At 42.5% G+C, this 27823-nt stretch overlaps 1 pseudogene; it reads right to left on the reverse strand.

Moving 5' to 3' along the window:
- Nucleotides 1–27823, reverse strand: LOC133795451 (protein FAR1-RELATED SEQUENCE 6-like; annotated as a pseudogene).

The following is a 27823-nucleotide window of genomic DNA, read 5'->3' on the forward strand; positions in this document are numbered from 1 at the left end:
CTAGTCTAATGTGCCAACATATTTCTCATTATGTATGCCTCCTTCCTCATTGTTTGTGTCCTGTAAAACCATAAAATACATACACGATTTTTTAAAATGAAAATCAATGTTAGAATAAAACAGTATAAAACAACAGAGAATCCTTACATTCACATTCTTTCTTCCTTTTTTGATTTTTTTACTTTCTTTCTTTTTCATAGTTGTTAGCTTTTCAACCATTGGAACTTTCCTATTCTTAGGTGGACGCCCATGTCTTCGAACAACAATAGGATAGCGAGGTTCATTACTGTCACTAATCATTTCATCGTGAGAATTCTTAGAATGAGAAATTTGAGACTTGGTCAAATCTACTACCCAATTAGCTTCATCTTTAGCTAAGTTTATTTCAAATTCATGCATCACCTTCCAAAAAAATTTGATCTTTTCATCAGAGACAATAGCCCAATTAGCTGCTTTGTCAAATTTTCTTTGGAGCTCGTGATATCGTTGTGCTTTAGGATTGCTATGTAAATCATCATAAGCAAGTTTAATCTTTGTATGACGCCTTCTCAAATTCTTTCTCCATCGTGACAAAATGTATTTCATTGGAACATTCGAAACTCCCATTCTAATGAGAATTGATATAGCGTGCTTGCATAAAATTCCCTTAAATTCAAACAGCCAGCAAGAACATTGAACCTCATTATTTTCTTTGTTCAAATGAACTTCCTTGCTTCCTTCATCAAAGAATAAGACCTCACATACATCAAATAATCTAGAACTTTCATCAACACAAGAAACCTCATAATAAATCTTCCCATTCAACTCTTTTTGGAACTCTTTAAACTTTGCAATAGTGTAGGCTGCTTGAAATTGTTTTTCTATTGCAAAATGAGTCACACAAGGAATTAAAGTGCTAAAAGATTGAAAATTAGCTTGATCTCCTTCTCAATTTTGTCTCTTAAAGCACTATCATATTGCTCAACAAATTGCTTATGTGTTGTCTTTGAGTTAACATATCCATCAAAAAATGCATTCATGCTTTCATTATGCTGAGTAGTTGACATTCCAGCCCAAAATGTATCTTTGACAAGTGCAGGAACCCAACGATATCTTTCTTCATATAAGCTATTTAACCAACCATTGTCCTGCAAATTGAAATCACTGATGAAAAGACCCCATGTTTTCTCAAATTCTTCCTTTGTCAAAGAATTATAATACACCTTTTCAATGCCTTTTTAATTGGCTTATAAGATTGATAACCACTTAACTTCTCAGAAATCTTTTTTATTATATGCCAAAGGCACCAACGATGTTGACTTTGGGGAAACACAATCTCAATTGCCTTCTTCATCGCTTTGTCTTGATCAGTAATTATGGCATTTGGAGCACATCCAGACATGCATGCAAGCCATATCTTGAACAACCAAATAAATGTTTCAGTAGACTCACTTGATAGCAATCCACATCCTAACAAGATTGATTGACCATGGTGATTTACTCCAACAAAAGGGGCAAATGGCATATCATACTTGTTTGTTAAATATGTAGTGTCAAATATAACCACATCACCAAATTCTTCATATATCGCTTTACTCCTTGCATCGGCCCAAAATATATTTTTTATCCTCGACTTAGCATCTAAATCCATTGTATAGAAAACACTTGAATTTTTAGATTGCATTCAAACAAAATATTGATTAATTGCTTCAGCATCTCCAACCCCTAGTCGTAATCGTCTTGCTTTCTCAATAAGATTTTTACAATCCTTCTGTAAGAATGGAACATTATCATGACCCCCAGCTTCAATAAAAAATGATTGAAAATTCTTTGCAACACTTATTCCTGCTCGATCATTTAGTTCAAGTTTTCTTTTAGCACTAATACTTATCTCTCTATTGCATAAATAGAATCTTGACTTGGGAGGACTCAATCCATGGTTATGCTCAAGTATAACTGAATTAATCTTGCATTTTCCATCCTCAAGAATAGTATCATTAATTCTAGCCTTGCATTCCACTTTTGTCAAAGGATTAGGATTAAGATAATTTTTCTTGTGAGATTTTGACATCCCTGCTCGCGAACATGACAAAGTTAAAAATTTTGTTTTTCTATCTTCTGAAGCACGTGATGTTTTCTTTTTAATTCCAAAACCCTCTTGTTTTCCATATTGTCTATTGTTTACCCAAAAATGATTTACCTGATGACATGGCAGGATTAGTACACACGAAGGATGCACTGTTAGGAGTGTGTCCTAAAAGCATGTAAAGACATTTGATTTTCTATGAATAAATAAATACAATAGTTTATTATTATTGTTATATTTAGATTGTTAAATTATTGTTTAAATAATTTTGTAAAGATCAGAAAAATTCCATATTCATTATTGAGGATGTGATCTTGTATTAGTACGAGAGAATTAAGATCACATGAATGAATAAAAATAGTCAACAACAACAAATTAAAGTTATGGAATTCTTTAATTGGAGTTGTAAGTACGGTTTACTAAGTATCATAATGATACAAATAATCTAGATTCGGATTATTAATGTGGTAAGACATCTCGGTAAAGGTGCTTTATATAATATGATTATATATGACATGGACCGATGTGAATTAAAGTCTTTATCCAAAAACCATTTAACAATAAAGACTTGTAATTCATATCATAACTGATGATCATTTATAGATCAACCTAAATCTTGAGTGTTCATGAACTCCTGTTCATGTTTATTAAATCTTTTGATTCATTCGTTAAGGTATCTTTAAAGAATGAGGCTAATGACTTTTGTTTTGGAGATTTAATATCATGGATGGCTGGGAACATGTATCAACAATACGGAATCTAATTTTTCCTAACGGATCGTATATTAGTTCCCTTAAGGGTTAATTCTGGAACTGAATGATTTTGAGCTCAAATCTATAATTAGATTATAGATTAATTATTCACTAGTGAATTAATGGTACTTAAGGAATAATAAGTAAATTAGAAAGGTTAAATGGTAATTCTTCCATTCTAATTTATGAACTAATTAATTAGAGGGTTGAACTATTGCAAGATGGTTATATCAATGGACGACTTAAGAAAAAGATTTCTGTAAAAGTATATCTATAACATAAAGAGTGCAATTCTGAATTTATAGTGGAGTAATATCAAAATTAATAAATTAACTATTATAATTAAAGAGTTTAATTATTTAGTTTCAATTTATTGGAGCTTAATGTTATAGGTCCATGTTCCCCGAAATGGCTCAAACAATCACTGTCAAAGGCAAATACAAAAATGGGCAAAAAGGACTTATGTGATAAGTAAAATATTTTTCTATGTATCAAACATAATTATTGATTAATTATGTGTAATTAATTAATTATTTGATTTATCAAAAATATAATTAATTTTGAATTAATTTATTTTTGGGATTTTTGGTATTTAAATAATAATAAAAATTGAGAAAAATCACATGCCTGCACATGCATGTGGTACACGTGTGGCACAATGCACAGGCACTGTGCTACACGCATAAGAGATGGACTGAGTCTCTTGATTCCACAATTTTAGTTATTTAAATATTAAATAAATAATGAGATATTTTAATATGATTAAAATATTATTATTTAAACAAAAATATGATAACTGATCAGTTATTTTGAATTTGTTTAAAATAACAAATATTTTAATATATTGGATATTATTAAATATGGGATATCAGTTTTCACAGAATGTAAGTTTTCAGGGATAGAAAAATATCTAAGAATCTCTCAGAGAAAGAGAACAATGACAAAAACAAAGGTCATTGTTCTTCACAAAACATAGGTCCAAACTTTATCAGATCTCATGTGTTGAGAACATCTAATAAATAGTTATTGCCTATTATTTATATAGCGAGTCCACACTCGTTCTTTGTGTGCCTGAGAACATTTTGGAAGATCTTGGTGTGAGATCTCAAGGATTCAGCCATATGAAAAGATAGCAGCAAGGAAGGACCTGAGGTAATTTTTTCTATTCTTGTCATTGATTCATATGGGATTAATCTGACAATTTGATTGTTGTTCCGCTGCGCATAATCTCTGATTTGATCAATAAAAACCAACATGCACGTGGCTATTTATGCGGCTATGCTCTGGTCGACCATCGAACAACAAAGATTTGCGTGGCAGAAGGCATATTTCATAAGCGACCAAGACTGATCGTAGCTTTTCAATTATTTCTAAAGATATTAGATATTGCATTTATGTAACCTATATTTGTCCATTATTATTCAAATATGATTGTATTAAATGTAATTAAGGCCCATTGGCCCATGGGGAACTCCTTGAGCCTATAAATAAGATTCAAAGGGCTCAAGAGAGAAGATTTTTTTGACTCTGAGACTTTTTGATCTTGAGAGACCGAGAGAAAATTATAGTGTTTTTATCCACCAAATTTATATTCATCTCCAAGCTTGTGAAACTCGTGAGCCCTAGTTCATTGATCGCAGTTTTTGGGATTCTACATTAATAAGAACACTAAGTGGATGTAGGTTATTACCACTGCTTGGGGCCGAACCGCTATAAAACTTTGTTGCCATTTATCTTTTTATCTTGAATTCATCTTGTTTTTGTCGCTTTATTTGAATCCGTGTCGTTGACCAAATCAAGGGTCAACATCTATAATACTCATACGGATCATCAAATGAGCTAAAATACATTTCAGGTTCAGGGGCTTTTAAAATTTCCGACTACTCTATTTTATCCTTATTTTTTTGCATGTTTGAAACTCTCCCACTTTTCTCTTTGTCCAAATCCATGTCCATATTTGTGACTCACGCAGCACTAGAAGGCTAGAAAGACGATTCAACAACTCTTAAGAGTAACTTTAAATGGTCAAATGATTATTCTTATTTCTTGTAGAATTTCACAAATGATAGAGGTAAAGCAAATAAACTCATTCTTTTACAAAATATCACCATACTTGTATTTCTCTAAGTGACACATGTACCACCTCAGTAGTCCCTGAAATATGAACAAAAGATAAAAGGAGAAAAGAAAGGAAAAAAAAAAGGAGTGCAAACACGTTTAGGAACACTTAAGGTATTAGCTCATTAAAATTTATTTCCAAAATTATGCATCATTCCATCCCAACATAGAATATCATGTGAAACTTATTACAAAATTTATTTTTTTTCAATTATAAAATTCATCACCTCTATCTTTTTCGGGTTAAAAAATTTCATATTCTTCATCATATAAATTCTTCTCCTACAAATTACATTCATAATTTATTTTTTTTATTTTTATTTTTATTTTTAAATAAAAGCATAATCATTTCTTTACATTTCAACCAGAGAGTAGAATGAAAGTTCAAAATAGATTTTTTTTATAAGAAAAATATATATGAAAACAGAAGAAGAAATAAGGGTCAAGCCATACATACATATATATATATATATATACATAGAGAAAAAGATACAAACCTGTAGAAATGGAGGATATCATTCAATCATCAAGCTTCTTTCCACTATTTCCACATTTTCTTCCTCTTAGCTACAAAGCCAAAAAAAAAAGAGTTTTAGTAGAAACTAATCCTTAAATTCAATTTTTTTTCCTCTTTAACTTGAGAAATGATGAAATTCGTAGATGATTATAGATGCTTAATTAGCATATGAAGGCTTTGGAACATAAAGTTGGAGCTAAAGAGGCTAAGAGAGATGGTAAAGGTAGAGAAGAAGAAGACGAAGTAAGAAAATAAATTTTTGTTTGAGAAATTACGAAAAATGACCTAATTACATAGATGGTAGTAAATAAATGTCCACATATATTTTTTGTTAGCTAAATAACCCTTCGTGTATTTAGAGATATTTTTGTTTCCTTATTTGTCCTTCCTTTATTTATTTTCATTGTTTGCTGGACTATCTTTCATATTTTTTATTAATCTATTTTTTTCTTAGCTAATGGACGTCTTCTATAAAAAAAATTACTTACCCAACCAAAACAAGATATTTCATAACTTGAAATATGACTTTTTCTTACAAATAGTATGCTACATGTAACATAAAAAAAACATTAATTAATCAAAATAATATCACATGTTTATTTAGTTTATATATATTTTTTTAATATATATTATATATGGTTTAGTTTATAGTACATTTGTTTGGAAGTCAATTACAAGTATATGTACTTTTAATTTATGTTATATCAAATTTGATTTATATTATATATAGTTTGATCTTGGTATATCTCTCTAATACTCTATTATATAAGTATAGGTACATGTTGACGCGGTTCTTCGGCATCAGGTAATTAAGAAAATAAGAGGAAGGGATTAGTGCTTATGTTGAACCGAAATAGATGAATGATCTATTTTATGGAATGGTGACACAAATACGTTTTTAGGTGGTTCAAAGGTTAAAATCTTTCTACTCCACCAGTCAATATTATTGCTATATGCTGAGTATTCTTTTACAGGGTATTTTTTACATAATAGAATACAACCCTTTGTAACTCCCAGGGTCTCCATATTTATAGGAGAAGGCACCTGGGAGTTGGTAAGAAAGTCATCCCGTAACCTTCTTACCTATCATGTCAACTATGTGACATTCATGATTAATTCCTAAAACCTGACACATAAGTGTGGTCTAATCAATAGGTAAGGGGATAATGGGCCGCACGGCCCAACCCAGTCGTGGGTGTCTGAATACGCACGTTCATGCTGCGTGTCCGAGAAATCAGGGATATATCAGACACGTGATGTCTGATATATGCACGTTTACCTTGCGTGTTTGACTTTATAAAGGGTCACAGCCTCTAACCCCAGCTCGTACCACGAGCTGGGTGCTTCCCTCGACCTGTGGCCTTCGGAGTCCGCATTCAGTCTAATCTTGGTGAACCCTTAGGCTACCTCGAGCTGAGGAGGTAGAAACCTTCTACGGCAGCTCCGGTCTTGGGGATGTTCACGTGGTAGATATGATTAGGCCGTATCTCATGATTAGGCCGTATCTCATGATTAGGCCGTATCTCATGATTAGGCCGTATCTCAGCTTGCTAATAGCCCGTGGGAAAACCAGGGCGTACATCTGCCCCCCAAGTCCCTGCTCGTGGTACACGATGTCGTATAGGGCCACAGTAGGGGATTTTAGGCTTCCCCATGAACTCTTCATATTCCACATTCTACGCAGGCACCGAATACGTGGAACATCGTGGTTGGTGACGGTACGTCTTCTGAGAACCGCATTTAATGGCCTAGCCTATACTCAACCGTCGTTTCGTCTTTCGAGTGGAGGGCCTTGGATCCCACATCAGGGCAATCCAACGGCCCTCCTCTTGTGGCCCTTCATGTATATAAAAGGGGTGGCCACCTTACGCATGGGCCACACGTTTATTTGAAATTTTTCAGAAATTTTCTTCTTCTTCTTCTCTCTTCATTTCCAAAAGAAAGAACCTTATTCTTTCTGGCTACCATTCCCAGCACTCAAGAAGCTCAGGTGTAAGGACTCCTTCGAAGCTTTGGAATCAACTATTTCGACGAAGCCCCAACCCAGGCGATCCCTTCATCCTCTTCTCAACCAAAACACTCAGTAAGTCTCGTGACCGTGCATGTTTTGAAATTATTTTCCACTGTAGCTTAGGTAAATATTTATTGTAGCCGCATGCAGGGTTTTGTTGGTTTTTTGTGGGAACGAAGGGTAAAAGCCTTTTAGGTTAGGGTATCGTTTGTGGTAGGAAATCCTTTAAGAACACGGTTTATAGGGTGCGTTTTCTGGGGAATTTTCTGGGTAGGATATTTGGTAGGCTTGTTCAAAATATCCAGTATTTTGGGTGCAAAACTGGGTAGCTTAGGGGACACGCTTCACAGGCGGTTTTGCCTCTCTTGCCTACTGGAACTTTCCCTCCAAGGCAAAATTCTATCCTAACCCTCCTGACACATGAATTCCAAGTAATCGAGGATTTGTTGGGAGCATAGGCGCGTGTTCATAGAACCGTGTGGTCTCACTCTCCATGGGCTGGGCTTACCTCAGCTCGTGTTAAGGAAACACATTTAGATTCTTCTCCATTTTAGGTCGCCTTTTTCTAAAATTTATTCTTTTTGTTCACTAGGCGACCAGATGGGACCCAAGAAGAATGCTCCCAAGAAGCCTGTAGGCAGCTCGTCCTCCCGACAAGACAAATGAAATGAGGTGATGGCTGAATCCCCGATCCCCCACTTCGGGCCAGCAGTGGAACGGGAGCTCGAGGTGGCCCCCGACGCATTCTTTGAGGCGGAGAGGATCGTCTCGAAGATCACTGACCAGGCGAGGGTGAACAGAATATTCCTCTCCCATAACATCGAGCTGGGGAGAGGAAACGTGGTTGCCTGACCTCCCTTAGAAGGTGAGCGGAGCTACGCGAAACTTGACGAGGTGTTCTCGACCTGGAGCGACGAACATTTCAAGGCGAGGGCCTTCCTCCCGTTGGATCAGTACTTCGCTAATTTCCTCAATTACATGAGGTTGGCCCCATTCCAACTCCCCCCCAACTCTTACCGTTTGTTGGCGGGGTTAAGGTACCTGTTCTTGAAACAGGAGTGGGAGGTCCCCACTCCTGCGGACATTCTGTATTTCTTCTGCCTCAAGGCCAGCCCGGAGAAGCGGGGGCGAGGTGACGGGTTTTATTACACTACCCGGTTCCCCAGCACGGCCGCGGTCATCGAGCTGCCCAGCCACCCCAATGACTTTAAAGATAAATTCTTTATGTCGACGGGGTTCCGAAACTGCGAGCTGCACCACTTTAACCGTCCTCATAAGTGCCTTTCAATCTTAGCTCGTAAGTTAAGTACCATTTAGCTCCTCCTGTATCCCTTTCTGACTTAGATTAATTTTGCAGCTATCTTCGCGAGGACAGAGAAGTTTGTGATCCTCGGGAGCCAGTACGAGACACTGGCGGGCTTGACCCCCAGTGAAAAGGACTATCGTCAGCTCGTGACAGATAAGATGATGCTGACCTGTAAGCTGATCTCCCCAGGCCAGACCCTGAACCTGAGGAGGCCCCGAGTGCTTCCCCCAGCCCACGACACGAGGCCTATCATCATGGAGGAGGTCGTGGGGGATGAATATGAGGAGGACGAGGTGCCTCTCGTGAGGACGAAGAAGCAGGCGTTGGAGGTCGCCCAAAGAACGGACGAGGAGAGAGTCCGTTCCGGAGCAGCTGTGGGTCCCTCCGGCCAAGGTAACCCTTATACGTTTAGGAACTTAGATAGGGCCACTGCATAGGTTCAATCCCAGACAGGTCGTCCAACACCATCGAAGTGACCCAGACTTAGATGAAACCCTGCTCCACTGCATTGACCAGCTCGTGCTGGACTACGAAAGTAGCCGCCCTAGGGGGACCATAGTTGTAGACAACACCCTAGCTTTTAGGTCGGTCCTATTCGAGGAGTATGGGACTAACCTTCGGTCATGGCCATCACTCTGGGAGGGTACCGTAGCTCCAGGACTTAGGCAATACGTAGAAGAGTCTAGTCCTGAGCCAGCCTCAGATCCAGAACCCGCGCCAGCTCGAAAAGTGATTGTCTTAGATTCCCCCGAAGAAGCTCCGGGGCCGATGGTCGTAACCGTAGACTCTTCTTCTAGCTCGGGGGGTAGGATTCCCTTTAGTACACATATATATACTTGAATTTCACTTTTTTTTTTGGCTCTTATTTTTGTTTTTGCTTGACTGCTAACTCGTGTACTAACCATATGTTTGTTTTGCCAGAGGAGATGTCTCAGTCAGGGGGAAAAAATTTGCGGGCTGTGTTCACCGGGGGGAACTCCCTAGCTGGGGCCTCTGGGCCTAGAATGAAGAAGCTCCGGACGTTGAAGAAAACCGTCGGGACCCCCACCAAGTCTCCTGCAGAGGAGAAAGAGCAGCCCACAGCCGCCCAGGTCGAGAAAACCGTACCTCCTGCCGCAGGAGGGAGCATGCCCCCACCCCCTCCGCGAGCTCCGGCCTTCGTCCAGAGCATAGGGGCGGAGCCCGGGACTTCAGCGATTGTGCCTTTCGAGGTACGCATCCTGGTGGACCCCCAGGATCTGGAGAAGATCCCAGATGTCTTTAGGGGGACGGCGTACGAGACGGCGAACTACGCTGTCAGCCACTTCTACCGTTTCAAAGAGACGGAGCTACGGGCCATCGAAACGATGAGCCCGATGGGCGTGCTGGAATCTTCATTGGGCATGGCCCTTACGATAAGCTAACCTTATCATTTTGTGATGTTCAATTAACATGCCTTACCCTGTTTTTCCTTTCTCCTTTCTCCTTTCTCTTTTTCTTAAGGCAATTGCTTCTTAGTTTTTGCAGAGCGCCTTGGCCCTTCACAGGAGCATAGCCAGGACCAAGGCCCAGCTCGAGGACATGAGGGGCGAGCACCAGTCGGTTGTGGCCACCCACCAGACTTCCTTGCAGGAGGCTAGGGATGCTCTGGCGGCCGCACGGGCCGAGCTGGACGAAGCCCGTCCCAAGCTTCAGGAGGCCGAGACAACCAAGGCTGCCCTCGCCGCTGCGCGGGCAGAGCTAGACACCTTGAAGGTCGGGGCCGAGGAGGCCAAGGCCGCCTTGGAAGCCGAGCAGGCAGCCTCCAGCACCGCCATGGAGGACATGCTCTATCATTGCTGGGTCTACAACCCGGACAGTGACTTCTCCTTCGTGGGAGCGGACGTCTGGGAGCCCTTGCTGGAGGGGTTTAAAGCTTGCCTCAAGAAAGAAGCACCTTCCGAGACCGAGGAAGACTCCGGGGCAGCTGAGCAGGAGGGCGAGACGGTGACCTCCTTGGGGCAGCCCGGTGGAGCTTAGGGCCTTACTCTTTTGCACCCCTTCCTTTAATATCATTTACTCTTTTTTTTTTTTTGTAACTTTTGCATGAGGTGTTTCCACCTCGAGACAATCTAACTATCAATTTTATTTTTAATTGATTTATTTCCTTGTCTTTACACATTTTAGCTACTATTTTGAAAAACTTAGTTTGCGTTAATTTTTGTCAATATCTCGTGCTTTTTAAGAAAAACAACAATCAATCGATTTAAATTAACTTCTAAGTTATATGACCTGGTTATTTCCAGGAGCTTAATTTGAAAACTTAGTTCGTGTTAACTTTTATCAATAACTCGTGCTCTTTAAAAAAAACAACGATCAATCGATTTAAGCTAACTTCTAAGTTTTATGACCTGGTTATTTCCAGGAACTTAATTTGAAAACTTAGTTCGTGTTAACTTTTATCAATATCTCGTGATCTTTAAAAAAAAACAACGATCAATCGATTTAAGCTAACTTCTAAGTTTTATGACCTGGTTATTTCTAGGAACTTAATTTGAAAACTTAGTTCGTGTTAACTTTTATCAATATCTCGTGCTCTTTAAAAAAACAACGATTAATCGATTTAAGCTAACTTCTAAGTTTTATGACCTGGTTATTTCCAAGAACTTAATTTGAAAACTTAGTTCGTGTTAACTTTTATCAATATCTTGTGCTCTTTAAAAAAAACAACGATCAATCGATTTAAGCTAACTTCTAAGTTTTATGACCTGGTTATTTCCAGGAACTTAATTTGAAAACTTAGTTCGTGTTAACTTTTATCAATATCTCGTGCTCTTTAAGAAAAACAACGATCAATCGATTTAAGTTAACTTCTAAGTTTTATGACCTGGTTGTTTCCAGGAACTTAATTTGAAAACTTAGTTCGTGTTAACTTTTATCAATATCTCGTGCTCTTTAAGAAAAACAACGATTAATCGATTTAAGTTAACTTCTAAGTTTTATGACCTGGTTATATCCAGGGTACAGCTTAGTTCGCGTTAATTTTTGTCAATATCTTGTGCTCTTTAAGAAGAACAACGATCAATCGATTTGAATTAACTTCTAAGCCTTTTAAGGCGACTTGGTTATATCCAGGCACCATGTGCCCCCTAAGTAACTGGGAAAGGGTCTTTCTTGGTTACTTTAGATTACACTTGTAAATATGTACAATCATAAAGGAAAAAGTTAATTCTCATTGCGTAATACATAAAAAAATGGCCTTTTAGGCCTTACAAGGGAATCATTGATAATATCTCTTTAAATGGACGGCGTTCTAAGTTCGTGGGACTGCCCCTCCATCAAGCCGAGCTAGTTTATAAGTTCCTTCTTTAATGACCTCGATGATTTGATATGGCCCTTCCCAATTCGGTCCTAATACTCCGTCTTTGGGATCCTGCAGAGTCCAAGAACTTTACTTAGCTAGTTAGATAGTAGTATTATAGTATTTATAGTATTATCATTATGACTGTGGATTTTTGGTTCAGACTGGGAATTATTTAGACACTCATAGTAGTACTTGTAGATTTTCTAAGTTTAACCTATAGTTTAAGAATATTAATTTTAACCTAAGGTTTGATTAATATGACTGATATTAAGGATAATATTTATTATACTATAAGGTTTAGATAACAACCAATAAGATTTTAAGCACATGTTATGTATGGATGATTAAGGATTAAGTATTTTGAGGATTTAATTTAATAAGGGTAAAGTTTGAATACTCTAAGGTCAGTCAGCAGCTTTGAATACGTTTAAGGGCTTAGTCAAGGTTGTTTACTCCATTCAAACTTAGCTAAAAATGTGTAATTTCGTGTTTAAATAATCAGCGTGTGCCGATATATCGCAGCTATAGGGGGCGATATATCGCAGCACGTAGATACGGAAAACACGAGACGATGCACGACAGCCTCGGGCATACTGGCCCAGGCGATATATCGCCTACAGGGGGCGATATATCGCCTCCTTCAGTATATTTTGAAACATTTTGAAATCGTTTTCCATTAAGCCATTCAACCTCTTGATAAGTCCAGCATCTTTTTGAACGAGTCTTCAGCCTCTGCTGAACGATTATTCAAATTATTTTCACCTAAAAAGCTATTATTTTTATTCAAGTAAAATTAAGATCCTTTCATTCCTAAACTCTATAAATAGGACCTAGTACCGAGCCATTATTCATCTTTTGCTCTAAGTTCAGAGGCTGCAAGTGCTAGGTGAGTGTGAGAGTGTAAACACCTGGGTTGGGGAATCATAAGCTTGATCATCATAAGCTTATCAAACACTTGGGGAAGTAAGGTTTTATACTATTTCGGTTTGAGGTGTAGATTGGTCTTACAAGTCTTCAAGGTAACCCAAAACTCTAGTTCAATTCTATACTTTTCTTTTAAGTTCTCATAGTCTTCTACTCAGCCTCTAACCTTAATTTTTATTTTGGTTAGGAAATCTAAGTTCTTAAGCAAGAAGGTTTTGGTAAGTATGTTTCACAAAGGTTTAGTCCTTCCATTCCTTTCATTTCTTTTTCTTCAAATCTACTCACCCTGTTATATATGGTTTTAGGAGTGTTCCAAAAGTCCCAACTCTGTCCTCACATCCCGGTAACTTTGGTAAGGAAAATAGGATAGAATCTATATGTTATATGCGTATGTTATCTTATGTTTTATGCTATGAAATATGTTATAAAATATGTTATGAAATATGTATGCTTGTAGACTTGGGCATATGACCCATTTGACTAACAAGCCCCAAATAGATTATGGGCATATGACCTACTTAGCTAGTAGGACCCCACTAATCTAATGGGCATATGACTTGATTAGTCTATGGGACCCCAAGTAATAATGGCCATTATACTAGGTGCATGATATAAGTGTTATGTTAAGTTTTTTTATGTTTCTTATGAAATTTATGTATATGAACTATGTGTTAGATTTTTCCTTGCTGGGCATTAGGCTCATTCCTTTTTGTTTATATGTGCAGGAAAATAACTATAGTGGCGGTAAGATTCGTGGATGCTTGAGGAATGTGTATCGGTGGTGAATGGAGTCAAGGAGTCGAGAGTTCGATTTTCGAGGATGTAGTCTTGTTTTACCTTTTATGGTTTTACATGGATTTTTCCGCACTTTCTATGTAACTCCTTTTATTTTAAATTATGTTTTGTTTTTAAGACAATGGGATCCCATATCCTACTTGATATTTTATGAAAGTAACTCTTATTTCTACAAGTTTCTAATAAAGTTATGGTATTTCCGCAAATGTAAGTTTTATTAAGGATTTGTATGTATAGTTTCGTTAATGGTCCAAAAGTCTAGAGTAATTAGGTCATTACAGATCCTTACCGGCTAAGAAAACCCTCCTAAGGACCAGGTCGCCCACGCTAAAGACGCGCTTTTTGACTTTTGAGTTGAAATAACAAGTGATTTTTTGCTGATAATGCACGAGCTGGAGCTGTGAGTCTTCTCATCTTTCATCAACCAAGTCGAGGGAAGTGCAGAGTAGCTCGTGGTTGCGAACCTAGTCATATTCCTGGACCCTATGCGAAAGTACCTTAATCTCCACAGGGGAGGACTGCCTCACTCCCAAAGATCAGCGAGAAAGGAGTATGACCCGTAGGAGTCCAATGCGAGGTCTGGTATGCCCACAGAACCTGGGGGAGCTGTTCTGGCCAGACCCCCTTCGCTTCTTCTAGTCTCTTCTTGAGGCTCACCTTTAACGTCTTGTTGACGGTCTCGAACTGGCCATTCGCCTGAGGATAGGCCACGAAGGAGAAACTTTTCACAATTCCATACCTTTCGCAAAATTTGGTGAAGAGGTCGCTGTCGAACTGAGTCCCATTGTCGGAAACAATTTTCTTGGGCAACCCGAATCGGTAGATAATGCTTTTAACCATGAAGTCGAGGACTTTTTGGAGGTTATCATTACCAAAGGTTCTGCCTCAGCCCACTTCGTTAAGTAGTCGATGGCCACCACGGCGTAGCGGACCCCGCCTTTTCCAGTAGGGAGGGCGCCAACCAAGTCGATTCCCCAAACTACAAACGGCCATGGGGAAGAGATCATCTTCAGCTCGATTGGAGGAGCTCTGGCAACTGAGGCGAACCGCTGGCACTTGTCGCACTTCTTGACATACAAGATAAAATCCTTGGATAGAGTGGGTCAGTAATATCCTTGCCTCAGGACCTTTAGGGCCAAGCTTTGCCCCCCAGTGTGATCTCCGCAAAAACCCTCATGCACTTCCTGCAGGATGGCCTTTGCCTCGCCTGGAAGAACACATCGCAGGAGAGGTAGGGAGTGTCCACGTCGGTACAACACCCCGTCTACTATCGTATACCTGGGAGCTTGATACAATACTCGCTGCGCATCATTATGCCCTTCAGGTAGCTTCCCCTGGGTGAGATACTCAAGGATGGGGGTCATCCAGGTCGGCCTAGCGTCGATCATCTCGACCGCCGCCCGGGCTTCTTCTATACTTGGTTTATCCAAGAACTCTACCGGAACTAACCCCAGAGCTTCCGTCTCTCCGGAAGTGGCGAGCTTCGCAAGAGCGTCTGCGTTAGCGTTCTGTTCTTGAGGTATCTGCTCGATTGAGCCTCGCCCAAACGCAGACAGCTCAACTTTTACCTTTGCCAGGTAGGCAGCCATCTTGGGTCCTCGTGCTTGATATTCGCTCAGAACCTGGTTTACCACGAGCTGGGAGTCACTGAAGCATTGGACGGAGCTCGCCTTCAGCTCCTGGGCTATTCTTAGCCCGGCCAGCAAAGCTTCGTATTCGGCCTCGTTGTTGGAGGCCTTGAATCCGAATCTCAACGCCGAGTGGAATCTATGTCCCTCAGGGGATATTAAAATGATTCCAGCCCCGGAGCCGTTCTCATTGGATGAACCATCCACGAAGATCCTCCATGACACCGGGGCCGAGGTGACCTGGGGTGAGTCTTCTGCAGGATCCTCCCGGAACCCTGTGCACTCTGCTAAAAGATCGGCCAGGGCCTGGCTTTTTATAGCAGTTTGTGGGGTGTATAAAATCTCGAACTGACTGAGTTCAATAGCCCACTTTAACAGACGTCCTGATGCTTCAGGTTTTTGCAAAACCTGCCTTAAAGGCTGATCGTTCATGACGTGTATTGAGTGGGATTGGAAGTACGGCATGAGCTTTCGAGAGGCCGTGATAAGGCAGAACGCAAATTTCTCCATCAACGGGTACCGGATTCAGCTCCGAGAAGTCTTTTGCTGATGTAGTAAAATGGTCTCTGAACCCGGTCTTCTTCTCGGACTAATACGACACTAGCTGCATCCTCTGTGATAGCTAGGTAGAGAAAAAGAGGCTCTCCTGCCTTTGGTTTGGATAATACGGGTGGCTCGGCCAGATGCGGCTTCAGATCGAGGAAAGCGCTTTCGCACTCTTCTGTCCATTCGAACTTCTTATTTCCTTAGAGCAGGTTGTAGAATGGCAAGCACTTATCGGTGGATTTTGAAATGAACCGGTTGAGGGCTGCCACCCTTCCTGTCAGGCCTTGGACATCTTTGCGCGACTTGGGGGAGGGAAGTTCGAGCAATGATCTGATCTTGTCGGGATTTGCCTCGATTCCTCGGGTATTGACGATGAAACCCAGGAAATTCCCGACACGACTCCAAAAGTGCACTTTTGCGGATTAAGCCTCATGCCATACTCCCGCAGTATCTTGAAGCATTCTCTCAGGTCGGAAACATGGTTATCGGCAGTCTTTGACTTGACTAGTATTTCATCAACGTACACTACCATGTTCTTCCCGATCTGGTTCGCGAAGATTCTGTTTACTAACCTTTGGTACGTAGCACTAGCGTTCTTCAGGGTCATGAAGCTGGTGTGCTCCTGGTCCGCCGAATTCATGGCGATCTGATTGTAGCCTGAGTACGCGGCCATAAAGGACATGAGCTCGTGCCCTGCCGTAGCATCCACCAGTTAGTCAATCCTTGGCAATGGAAAACAATCCTTGGGGCAGGCTTTGTTCAGGTCGGAGAAGTTGATGCAGGTCCGCCACTTCCCGTTGGGCTTCGGGACCAGCACGGGGTTGGTGACCCAAATCAGAAACTTGGCTTCATGGATAAAGCCGCATTTCTTGAGCCGGGCTACTTCCTCCTCTAAGGCTTCAAATCGGGTTGTTCCAAGGCGCCTCTGCTTCTGGGCCTTTGAGGGAATGCTTCTATCCAGATGAAAGGTGTGCATGATGACACTCGGGCTGATTCCCACCATGTCCTCGTGTGACCACGCGAACACATCCAGGTTGTCCTGCAGAAATTTAGTCAGCTCCGCCTTCCTCTTGCTATAGAGGTTTTTCCTGAGCTTGACCATCCGTGAAGGATTCTGCGGATCGATGTTTATTTCCTCGAGCTCCTCAATAGCCTGGAGCTCAGACCTTTCCTCGCCTATTCGGGGGTCAATATCCTCACTTAAGACGATATTTTCCCCTTCGGCGCTTTGAGGATTTTCAATCTCAGGATCAGCTAAGGGTTCCTGAGATTCCTCTCCACCACCTTGGATGGCCATTGCTAGCTGCCCGGGTTTCGATTTTCCCTTCATGGAAATGTTGTAGCATTCCCTGGCAGCAAGCTGATCGCCATGGACAGTGCATATTCCTGTGGAAGTAGGGAATTTCATCACGAGGTGGCGAATGGAAGTGACGGCCTCAAAGGCTATGAGCGTGGGTCGTCCCAAAATTGCGTTGTATGCGGCGGAGCAGTCGATGACCATTGTTATCCCAAAATTTGAAAAGGATGATGTGGCAGTAAAATTGACACGTGGTATGGATTAGTTGGGTGATCTGGCTTAGCAGTAGCCCAATGCATCAGTGAAGAATTTGGACTGCTTGAGAGATGTCATAGTCAAGCCAAATGCACCCAAGGAGAATACTTGGGCTAAGGTGGGCTTGGGTCGGACCCTAGTCCGAGGAGCCCAAGTGTTTGGTTCGGACCCTCGTCCGAGGAACCCATGCATGCCAAGAGATGGACTTAGACTTTGGCCAAGGAGAGGCCACAAAAGGTCCGATCGGATCTTAGTTGGAGGAACCAAGTGCTTAGCTCGGACCATGTCCGAGGAGAGTCTCCTAAATGCTTGGCTCGGACCATGTCCAAGGAGAGCCTCCTAGATGCTTGGCTCGAACCATGTCCGAGGAGAGCCTCCTAGATGCTTGGCTCGAACCATGTCCGAGGTGGGCTTCCTAGGTGGTTGGCTCGGACAAGTCCGAGGAGAGGTCCCATGCGTGCCTCGGACCATGTCCGAGGAAGGCCTCTATGTGTGTGCCAAGGAAATGGCCTCGGACCCTAGTCCGAGGAGAGGTCCCAAGAGATTTCCTCAAACCTTAGTCTGAGGAGAAGGCCACAACAGGTCCGATCGGACCCTAGTCCGAGGAGCCAAATGAGTTGGCTCGGACCTTAGTCCGAGGAGGCCCAAAACATGTGGCTCGGACCCTAGTCCGAGGAATTCCCAAAGAGGTTGGCTCGGACCATGTCCGAGGAGAGCCAATACATGTGGCTCGGACCTTGGTCCGAGGAGAACCAAGTGGGGTTGTGGTCGGATCTTGGTCCGAGGATAGTAAGGGGTATAGTCCATATGCAGGTGCCCAGCATGCATATGTCTAACCAGAAGACGATATTCATCAACAAAACAGACTAGACTACGTCAAATTTCCAGAAACGACTTCAGTAAGAATCGATCTGGGCACCTCGAGAATCTCTCATTCCTCACTCAAATTGAGAAATCTGTTGTATTTTAAATATTTCTTGTAATTTAAATATAATATGAATAATAAAATATCCCTATCTGAAGGGGATATCAGTTGAGGATCCCAAGCCTATAAATAGAGGGTTGAGGGGATCGTAAAAGGACTTTTTTGGCAATTTGAGAATTGGTCCGAGTTCTAGAGAGAGAAAGTGCATTTTTTCTTGAGAGAACCCATTTTGTATTCTTGGATATTTACACTGAAGAAACTCAGTTGCACTGGTTCATCTGATCTTGAGTGTGGATAAAGTAATAAAATCTCTAAGTGGATTAGGCTATTACCGATTGACCGGGGCTGAACCACTATAAAATCTCTTGTGTTATTTACTTTTCTTAATTAAACTGTCTGTGTCGTTTACATTCTCTTGAAGGCTTGTCGTTATTGATGTTCTCACGTCGTTGGCTAAAAACACAGTCAACATTTTGGTGCTTTCATTGAGAGCCTGAAGAGAAGAACAGACGGTCCTTGAAGCAAGATGGCGCCTAAGAACACCACTGCTACTTCCAAGAAGACGAGCTCCTTTAAGGAACATACTAGATCGGAAGGTCCCAGCGTTCAAGATTGTGAAACCGAGCCTAGAGTCGTGCTCGAGGATGTAGCTCCAGAAGTTGAGGAGCTCCAGGAGGCCATGAGCGCATTCCAGGAGGAGATAGCTCAGTTCAACGCCAGGCAGGAGGAATTTTCTGAGGAGATGGCTAGGCAGAATGCTGCATTCGAGCAGCAGAAACAGGAGATGGACGCTAGGAGTGAGGAGATCCGTCGACAGCAGGAGAAGGCTGACAGGCGACATCGCGAAGCTTCACTCGCTCTGGAGGCAGCTACGCAACTGACCCGAGCCAATGCTCAAGCTGTACCTGGGGTGGCAGCCACCCCAGAGGCAAGGACCACAGAAGTTGGTCGTAAGAAAACTGACAGACCAGGCAGGGGTGGTAATAACCCACCTGGTCATGAGGAGGATGGAGTCTGATCATGCACTACCTCGACTCAAAGGGGGAACTCCAAAACCCCCCTCAAAGAGCCACCGATCAGAGACCTCCAGGTCAGGGAGTCATAAGTCAGGCAGTAAGAAAACACCTTCTGAGCAGGAGCACAATAGAGCTCCTCATGGTAATGAGACTTCCCACTTCAAGGATGGGCATGGACGTGATGAGGCTAATAGTCATCACATCAACCAATCTAAGGAGAAGAATAATAATTGACGAGGAGGAGAGGACCGACCAGCTCAGGCAAGAAAGCCACCACGGCATCCCAACCAACGCAATGGCAAGGAGCACGCTCCACCCAGCAGACCTTCCGAGAAGACTCGGAGTATGGTGTTCGACTGGTTTGGAAAGAACACTGCTCAGAAGGACTTGAGGGACGTCATTGATGATAGAAGGAGGACTGGCCCGGTCGAAGGACAAGAGCCAATCCTTCCTACTTGTCGAGTAGAAATACTCGATGATGGTGTGCCGGATAGGAGTGCCCGACCAGGCGGTCCCGAAAGTGAGTCCCCAATAGTGGCCCCAAGCATCCAAGCCCAGCTTGATGCTTTGACAGTGGCAGTCCAGAGTTTGTCAAAACAACCAGCTATTGATCCAGTAGACCACAGGAGTGGCAGCCCTTTTTGTGCTCGAATTATAGCAGCTCAACCACCAAATAAATACAAAGCACCGGTACTGCCAGTTTATACAGAAAAGGCAGACCCGGTGAGACACGTTGGGAAGTTTGAAGATCAGATGGAGCTGCTCAGGGTGAGTGACGACTACCGCTGCAGAGTCTTCCCCACCACATTGTCAGACACTGCCCAGGAGTGGTACTGGAAATTCAAACCAGACTCCATCACCTCTTATGAGGGCTTTAGGAAAGAGTTTTGCAGGCAGTTTAGCACTGCCCGAACCCCTCCTGTTTATGCCAACCACTTGGTGGATATTAGGCAGGGTAAAGATGAGTCTCTTAAGAACTACATTCAAAGGTTCATGAGAGAAGCTAACCGAGCTACCGTGGTTGGAGATGAAGGGAAGATGGTGGCGATCTCTTCCGGTATTATCTATTGAAGTCCTTTGTGGGACAACATCCATCACCATCCAATTTCAACCGTACAGCAGTTTTTGGACTGGGCAGAAAAGTACATGAAGTTGGATGATTCTATTGAGAAGGGAGAGAATGGATTGAACAATCCAAGTGGATCAGGTGATACCCCCAAGGATGGAGAAAATGATCGAGGTGGTGGTAAGAAACGTGGGAATAATGGGTCTGGCCGCCGCAATGAGAAAAAGGCTAAGTCGGGATCAAACGACAAGCCAACGAAGTATGAACCAAGATTCACCAACTACACCACTCTTTCGGTGACCCGGGCGGAGATCTACTTAGCCACTCATCAAGAGGTCCCTTACCGGAAACCCCCACCAATCAAGAAGGAGATGAGTAAGAGGGATATGAACAAATTCTGTCGCTTCCATGGAGACTATGGTCATGACACGAATGAGTGTAATCATCTCAAAGATGAGATAGAATTCATCCTCCGGTCGGGAAAGCTAAAAAATTACCGAGCTAAGAAAACCCAAGGAGAGGGGAGCAACAATAATCCTGGGTTCAAGCGGCAACGGTCCCCACCTTTGCAACCCGAACCTGTGGACTTCACACTAGATACTATATGTGGAGGACCACATCTTGCTGGAGACAGCAACAAGGTGAGGGAGAGATATGCTCGCACCCTTCGTCATGAGTTGGGTGCGGCATCCACCTCCGAAATTATGACGGTGGAGGAGCGACCAACAAATAACCCAAGATATGAAAGTGAGTCCCTCACTTTCACTGAAGAAGATGCTAAGCACGTGAGGTATCCTCACAATGACCCTCTTGTGGTGACAGTCCAAATTGCTAATATGAAGGTGAAGAGGTGTCTGGTCGATACGGGAAGCTCTGTAAACATTATCTATAAGTCCTCCTTCGAGAAAATGAAGCTATCTGTCAATGACTTGAAGTCGTGCTCTCAAGTCATTTATGGTTTTACTGGAGAAGGATTGCCACCAGCTGGGACAATCAAGTTACCAGTCACGACGGGAGAGGCTCCCAAGCATGAAACTGTGATGACTGAGTTTTTGATCGTTGACTGCCCGTCCGCCTACAATGTGGTTATTGTTCGACCACTATTCACCAACTTGCATGCAATAGTTTCAATCTAGCACCTTTCCATGAAGTTCCCGACCAGTGCTGGCATAGGCTGTGTCCAAGGAGACCAAAGGGAGGCTAGGGAGTGCTATAATGCCTCAGTAGCCAAGGCGAAGAAAGAGGCCAAGGAGAACAACATGATTGTATGTGTTGAGAGAGAGGAGGTGGATGAGATGGATGTAGATCAGAGTCTTGCAGTAGTGAACGATGAAGAGATGTTAGAGGAGTGTGGCCAGGAGAGCACTCTTAGTTTGAGAAAGCAGAAGACCCCATCCGGTGACGAAGTCACCAAATAGGGCGTTGCCCAAAGCGAGGGAAGGGATTTTGATCCTCGCTTTGGGGATTATGAAATTGATGTGGGACCGTCCGAGGAGTTAGAAGAGGTCCCTATAGATGAGAATGACCCGACGAGAGGGGTCAAAATTGGAAATAAGTTTAAGGCTGAGGTGAGAGCACAGTTGATAGAATTCTTGCGAAGGAATCAAGATGTCTTCGCCTGGTCTCACAAAGATATGGTGGGTATCTCACCAACTGTGATCAACCACGTGCTCAACGTGGATGAAAGCTATCCAGCAGTGTAGCAGAAGCGGAGGTTGCTTGACAAGGATCGAGCAAAGGCTCTTAAGGAGGAGGTAGAGCAATTGAAGGAGAATGGGTTTATCAGAGAGGCATACTACCCTTCATGGGTTTCAAACCCAGTGTTAGTGCCCAAACCCAATGGAAAGTGGAGGACTTGTGTAGATTTTACTGATCTAAACAAAGCATGCCCGAAGGATTGCTTTCCTTTACCAAGAATAGACCAGTTGGTAGATGCAACCTCTGGTCATGAAACATTGTCCTTCATGGATGCATATTCGGGGTACAACCAGATCAGCATGCATCCTCCTGATGAAGAGCATACTAGCTTCCGACACAGATATAGGGCTATACTGCTATAGAGTCATGCCCTTCGGACTAAAGAATGTAGGGGCTACCTATCAGCGCTTGGTGAATGGTATGTTTCGTGACTTAATCGGCAAGAGCATGGAGGTGTACATAGACGATATGCTGGTGAAGTCAAAGGAAGCTGAAGGGCACGTGCGGGACTTAGAGGAGTGCTTCGCAATCCTGAGGAAGTATAACATGAAGTTAAACCCCCTCAAATGTTCATTTGGAGTGGGTTCTGGAAAATTCCTTAGGTTTATTGTGAACTCCCGAGGAATAGAGGCAAACCCAGAGAAGATCAAGGCCCTCGTTGAAATGAAGTCTCCAGCTAAAATAAAGGATGTGCAAAGCTTGACTGGGCGGATTACAGCTCTAAGCAGGTTCGTTTCGAAATCAATGGACAAGTGCATCCCGTTTTTTCACCTGCTTAGAGGAGGCTAGAAGTTTGAGTGGACTGTAGAGTGTGAACAAGCTTTCCAGGCCATAAAGGAGCATTTGGCCCAACCTCCTGTTCTTTCTAAGCCAGTTGATGGAGAAGACCTATTTCTGTACCTAGTAGTCACGGAGCACGCTGTTAGTGCTGCCTTAGTATGTGAGGAGGATAAAGTGCAACATCCGGTATATTATGTTAGCAAGCGATTAGTAGGAGCGGAGTCCCGGTATCCCGTAATTGAGAAGTTGGCTTACTGCTTGGTACTTGCATCACGAAAATTGTGACCATACTTCCAAGCACACCCCATTAAGGTCCTTACTGACCAGCCTCTACACCAAGTCTTACAGAAGCCAGATTCGTCTGGTCGGCTACTTAAATGGGCAGTTGAGCTAGGCCAATTTGAAATCAAGTACCAGCCGAGGACTGCTATTAAAGGCCAAGCTTTGGCAGATTTCATCGCCGAATGTACCGGAATCGCTGATGTTCCCGACCAGCAAGAGAGTGTTACTGGGCAGAAAGAAGAAATTCCTACTTGGCAACTTTTTGTTGATGGGTCGTAGAATGAGCACCATTCAGGATCTGGAATTATATTGGTCACACCAGAGAAGCACCGAATTCATTGTGCACTGAGATTCAGATTTAATGCTTCTAACAATGAGGCAGAGTATGGGGCCCTCCTAGCAGACTTGCGACTGGCTAAAGATGTGCGCGCCCGGTCGGTGGAAATAAATAGTGATTCCCAATTGGTGGTCTATCAAGTATTGGGGGAATACCAGGCAAGGGGCCTACGCATGGTGGCATACTTAAACAAGACCAAAGATCTACTAGCGCAGTTCGAGGAGTATACCATCAAGCTAGTACCACGGGAGCAGAACTCTAATGCAGATGCTCTAGCAAAGCTTGCTAGTGCAAAAGATGCCGAAACTATGAATATAGTACCGGTAGAATATTTGGTGGAGCCAAGCATTGATAAACAAGAGGCCATGCCGATCACGATAGCTGACACTTGGATGACTCCCATCATTGCTTACCTTGAACAAGGGACCCTCCCAGTGGAACGTAATGAAGCAAGGAAGATTATGAGGCAAGCTGCCAGGTACACCATGGTGGATGGGGTGTTGTATAGAAGAGGGTATTCCTTACCTCTACTCAGGTGCATAACACCCGACCAGTCAAAGAGTTTATTAGCTGAGGTGCATGAAGGGTTTTGTGGAGATCATGCTGGGGGGCAGAGTCTATCTAAAAAGATCTTGAGGCAAGGATTTTTCTGGCCTACCATGAACGAGGACTCTATGGAATACGTGAGGAGGTGTGACAAATGCCAAAGATTTTCTAAAGTGCCCAGAGCGCCCCCAAATGTCTTGAAGCAAATGCAAAGTCCATGGCCTTTTGCAGTGTGGGGTATTGATCTGATCGGGAAGTTTCCCAAAGGAAAAGGAGGAGTGCAGTTTGCAGTGGTCGCGATAGATTATTTTACTAAGTGGACTGAGGCCGAACCATTAGCCACGATCACATCGAAGAAAGTATTGGACTTTGTGGTTAAGAACATAATATGTCGCTATGGTCTGCCTAAGAAGATAGTCTCTAACAATGGCACCCAATTTGACAGCGACATATTTACCGATTTTTGCACTCGGCATGGCATCACAAAAAGTTTCTCCTCGGTGGCCCATCCTCAAGCTAATGGGCAGGTTGAAGTGGTAAATAAGACACTGAAGGACACTCTGAAAAAGCGCCTAGAGCAAGCTAAGGGTGCTTGGGCAAAAGAGTTACTAGAGGTCCTTTGGTCATATAGGACTACTGCTCGAACAGAAACTGGACATACACCATTTTCTTTGGCATATGGGTATGAGGCCATGTTACCTGTGGAGATAGACCCACCATCTCATAGAAGGACTATGTACAACCAAGAGGAGAACCATCAGTTGTTAGCAGAATCATTGGACTTCCTCGAGAAGAGAATAATGGAGGCAAACCTTAGAGTTGCTGCTCACCAACAAAAAGTGGCACGCTACTTCAATTCCAGAGTGCGAGATCGAAAGTTCTAGGTCGGAGATTTGGTCCTCAGAAAGGTGTTTGTAAGAGACCCAGCAGCTGGTGTGCTAGGACCAAATTGGGAAGGACCGTATCAAATTGAGCAAGTCTTGCCACCCGGCACCTACAAGCTTGCTCGGTTAAATGGAGAGCTGATCAGGAACTACTGGAATGGCGAGCACTTGAGAAAATATTATCAATAAATACTACTTGCAAAGTAGTAGCTTTGTATCAAGCACTTGAGAAAATATTATCAATAAATACTGCTTGCAGAGTAGTAGCTTTGTATCAAGTGCTTAACTTGTTATTTAAGTTTTTTGTTTGTGAACTGGTTATTTGCTACCCAGTCACATTATTTTGAACAATGTTATTTTGTTTGGAACTCGTTGTTAGACACGTTTTGTCACTTATTATTACGAGTAATAAAAGAGACCACGCGCAGCGTGGTCGAATCTTGCTACAAATTTTGCATATGTGTTGATTATTCTTGCTTGGCAGTGTTCAACTGTCGTTATGATTTAAACAAAACAGGTCTTCTAAAAACTAAGTGTAAATATATACTGGACAGTGTTCAACTACTCGGTATCATGATATGAATGACCAACGTTTGAATAATGTTTTTGTAGTGGTCAACTACTGAAATATGTTTGTATATTTTATGTGTTTCACGAGTAGTAACTACTCGGACAAATTCGGTCAAGTAGCAAGTGATCAAGGATTTTTCAACCCTCAATCACTTGGGGGGCACATAGGGTATACTGGTTTGTACTTCAGCACTGGCAATAAGAGCACGAGCAAATATATCTGTTTTTGGGTTGACTTATAAGTTTGGAAGTCTAAAAAGGCCATTAAGCTAACTTGTTTAACAAAGCTTAAGTAACTTAGAATTTTTAAAGTTTTAAGTTAGAAACAGATATTCGTGTAATAATAAAAGTTATGCTCATAAAAAGTTAGAGCAATAAGAGCATGAGGAAGTATATTTAGTATGGACTTATGAAATGTTTAGAATTTCTAAGTTAGAAAGCTAAATACTCATGTGAAATTTTAGGCATCTAGAAACTTTACTACTCACAATAAAGACTTAAAAGTTTAGAGTTAGTCAAAAAAGAAAAAGTAAAGTACTAAGTGTCAAAATGCTCAATCACATGAGCAAAAGTTTACAAAATAAAACAAACTATATAAAAACTAGTAAGAATACAACTGGTCATGCAGGTGTGCTCTAGCAAGATGGGGAGTCACTGGCGTGCTTCTCTGGTGGGTTGGTCAACCCCCTCCTCGGCCTCAGCTGCTCCTCTTGCTCGGAATGATAATGTAGAGGAGGCTGGAGTAAGGCCAGGAGGATTGGCAGTTTCCTCAGCAGCCCTTGCTTCACATCTAGCAAGCTCTTCTGCCTGAACCTCCTTGGTGAAAAGATCGAGCTTGAGAGGTTTATTCAGCTTCCAGACCTGATAAAAGTAGTCGAAGCTAGCCTCCTCGAAGCGAGTTAAATCAAACTCCTTCTCTTGTTTCAACTCTTCATTCTCGCTTATTAGTCCTTCATTCTCACGAGCTAACTCCTTATTCTTAAGGGTCAGTTTCTCCAGTTGAGCACTCAAGGATTGGTTGGTTTGAGCTTGCTGCTGATTCTCATCAGATAGTCTCTTAAGAGACTCATCCCGTTCAGCCACGGTCTTCTCCCCCTGCTCCAACTTGGATTTAGAGTCTTTTTCTGAGGCAGTTAGAGTCTCTACTTTAGCTTGGGCCTCCACCAATTGATCATTCATCACCTTGATCAACTCCTTGTAATCAAATGACCGCTGTTGAGCGTGACAGAAGGTCATAAGTGCCTGCATGAAAAACAAAAAGTTACTACAAAACAATAGCGTAAGCAATAATCTATCTTATGGTGGAGTACTTACGTGTGTCAGCTGAGCAATCCCACTATCCAGGACCGCATCGACACTAATCCAAGGAAGAGATTCAAAGCTTCGAATCGTTGATGCATCATGGAGGGTCTGGTCAGCTGTCCCCCTGAGCTTGGTATCAGCAGCTCGGAGTGCCTCGCTCGGGCCAGGCGGGCCTGGGGGAGTTAGGCTCGCTGATGGAGGGAGTGACGAAGGAGCTAACGGTGGGAGCGTGGTCGACCCCTCGGGTTGTCTCCCTCGGCTGGGCGGCACTACCTTCGGAATCTTCCTCGGAGGTGTGGAGTCACTTTCATCGCCAGCTTTCCTCTTTGGAACAGAAGCAATGCATTGCCTGAACATATCTGGATCTGCAATAGAGGAAAACATAAAGTTGTTAGAGATATAAACATAATAAAATGTAGATAGTATATTACTACTACAATTTTGTTAATCTCAAATCACCAAGTTATTAAACATATTCCTATGGTTACTGGACCTGAGTTGAGCATCTGGTTAATGAACTCGTCCTCCTTGTCTGAAGACAAGCTGAGTTCTCTCTCAATCTGGATGGTTTTTCCTTTCCCAGATTGAGTAGAAATAGCAGATCTGCGCTGAGGCTCAGGCTGAGGCTCAGGCTCCCTAATGACAAGGTCACCAGGTCTGCGAGAGAGCGAAGAAGGTCCAGGAGAAAGCTGGTCAGTCACTAGCTCTGTGCCCGCATTGGACTGATCAGTTGTGTTGTTCTCCCCGGTGGTACTTTCCACCGCCATATCTTGGTCACACGGTACCAGGCCCACCATCTGAAGGAGGTCCACAGTGACCAATTTTTTCACATCTTTCTCCGCAGGACTCATGCTAGCCAACTTCTCTGCTCGCTCAAACAT

This window comes from Humulus lupulus, chromosome 8, assembly GCF_963169125.1.
Source record: "Humulus lupulus chromosome 8, drHumLupu1.1, whole genome shotgun sequence".
In the NCBI taxonomy this organism is placed as follows: domain Eukaryota; kingdom Viridiplantae; phylum Streptophyta; class Magnoliopsida; order Rosales; family Cannabaceae; genus Humulus; species Humulus lupulus.